Genomic DNA, 2493 nt, shown 5'->3' with positions numbered 1-2493 from the left:
GGCGGGGCGGGGCGCGGGGAGGGGGGCGCTGTCGGAGCCCGTGTCTGCGGAGAACACTGGCGTGGCGGCTCTGAGTCCTTGGTGGGTAGTCCTGGGCCTCGCTGGGGTTGGGGCTATTGTTGGAGAATCCAGATTCCTTTCTCGTTATCTTTTGTCCTTTGGTGGGGGAGGCAGGTACACAGCCCTGCTTGGGAACACCTAATGAGCTGTGGGTGGTCCCCAGCGTGCCCACCATTCCTTGGCCACCAAGTGGATTGGACTGACCGTCCTGGATCGTGTTTCAGCCCTCTCCGCAGAAGGGGCCAAGTTGAGGCTTGGAGCAGAGAGGCCTGAACCAAGAGCATCACTCTTCCCTGCCCGCCTCCCTCTCTCCCACGGTGGCTCCCCGGAGCTGCGGCTGCAGAAAGACACCAGGGCTGACACTGACCGAGGGCCCTGGGCTCACAGGCCTGTGGCCTTGCAGATGGTGAAGTCACAGAAATCAGATCATCAGTCCCGCACCGGCCTCCCCATTTGGCCCCAGAAGCTGCCCTCACATTCCAGTGGCCGAAGGACCAACTGCCCAGCTTGGAGGCTGCGCTAGAGGCCTAACCCTGGTGGGCTGTGCTCGCGGGCAGCTGCTCACGGAGAGGTGGGCGTTTCGTTACTGCCTCACCCCGACAGTCGTCATCCTGCCTGCTCAGAGCTGGAGCTGACTTCTCTCTGGGATCAGTGCCTGGCTGGCGGCTTGGCCTTGGACTGACCAAATGCTCAAGAGACTGACCCCCGGAAGGAAAGGAAAGCAGGACTCGGATGCCTGCCCCGAATACATGAGCCAAACAAGGGGTTTCAGGTGCCTGCACTGGGTCCGTGTGGCAGGAGCGCTCTGTTGAGAGGCAAGAAGGCGGGGCTGGAGGAACGGTGCCTCCCGCGTGTTCTCTCTGCCTGTGGGTGTACCTCGCTCCTCCGCACACGCGCCCGTGTGCGCCCATCTGCTGCACACAGCATGTCTTGCACTGGCACATGCATCTGTAATATACTTTCTCTGTTTATTTAAGGCTCTGAGCAGAATGCGGCCCGTTGTCTCTGGGTCCATGTTTCTCCCTGCTCCTTTGCACTAAGTCATTGTAACCCAGGGCTTAAATGATGATTTGGTACTGTTCTTCAGAACACTTTTATGGAGTTCATGGGAGGCCATTCACAGAGCAGCATGTTTTCCTTCAGCATCTGTGTGCTGGGACCTGGAGGGTAGGGGTTTCAAGGGTACCCCACCACCACCTTGCAGGCTCACAGTGGGCTTAGCTTCACTGGGGCCCAGCTTCATTGGGGTGGGTCCAGTTTCATTGGGGTGGACCCAGCTTCATTGGGGGTGGATGCAGCTTCTTCGGGGTGGGCCCATATTCACCCCATTGCTGAGGGTTTAGGTTGGCATCATTGTTTCTGAATGTAGCACAAGGGATGGATAAACTCCATAAGAGTGTTTTAAAAATTAACTTCCCAGGAAGTGAGTTAAAATCAGTAAAAGCCCTTTCTTGAGTTAAAAAAAAAAAGACTTGTATGTACATTTTCTGCATCTGGGTGTGTTCTTTCTCACCAGCTGACTTTGCTACCTTTTCTGCAGGGGTCTGAGTAGGAAAATAGGAGGAAGAACTCTGAATGTGGAGGAGGGCTGGAGGGCTGGAGGGAGGGTTGATTGGGAAGGCAGCTATGCTCACCACGATACCACCAATGCTCCACTGAGAGGGTTGATTTGAAGAGTGAGGGGCTACAGTTCAGGATATGGGTCAGTCTCCTTGGTGGGTCCTATGGCGCCCACTTGGAAAGAACAGGGTGTTTGGGAGCCGATCAGCAGCCCCTAAGGACATCCTGCCTGTTTCACGGGGCCCAGGGAGGCCAAAGTCTGGTCCTGGGGGCCGGTGCTACTCCTCATGGGGCTCAAGTCCCAGGTGGGCACTCACAGGAGTCCCTGTGACACGGGCCAGTGTCCTGGTGCCCCTTAGCCTTGGGCACTGGTGCCAGCTTTTTGGCTTCCTTTCTGGCTCAGGTGGTAAAGAATCCATCTGCAACGCAGGTGACCTGGGTTCGATCCCTGGGTTGGGAAGATCGCCTGGAGAAGGGAAAAGCTACCCGCTCCAGTATTCTGGCCTGGAGAATTCTATTGACTCTACAGTCCATGGGGTCAAAAAGAGTCGGACATGACTGAGCGACTTTTACTTTCACCAGCGTTTTGGACCCTGTAGCTCCCCTCTTGTAGGAGGCCTCTCCATGGCCATGATGAGAATAGTCATCACTGGGGTACTTCCCTGGTAGTCCAGTGGTTAAGGCTTCCCCTCCTAATGCAGAGTGTGTGGTTTCGATCCCTGATCAGGGAGCTAGATCTCACAAGCCACAACCAAACATCCACATGCCACAAATAAGACCTGGGGCAACCAATACATATTTTTTTAAAAAATGATCTACCCCATCCCTCAGTTTTGGACCCACCATATCTCACTTCCTCACTGGTCTCTGGCC

Source organism: Dama dama, chromosome 5, assembly GCF_033118175.1.
Source record: "Dama dama isolate Ldn47 chromosome 5, ASM3311817v1, whole genome shotgun sequence".
NCBI classification, from domain to species: Eukaryota; Metazoa; Chordata; class Mammalia; order Artiodactyla; family Cervidae; genus Dama; species Dama dama.
This window is presented reverse-complemented; position numbering follows the sequence as displayed.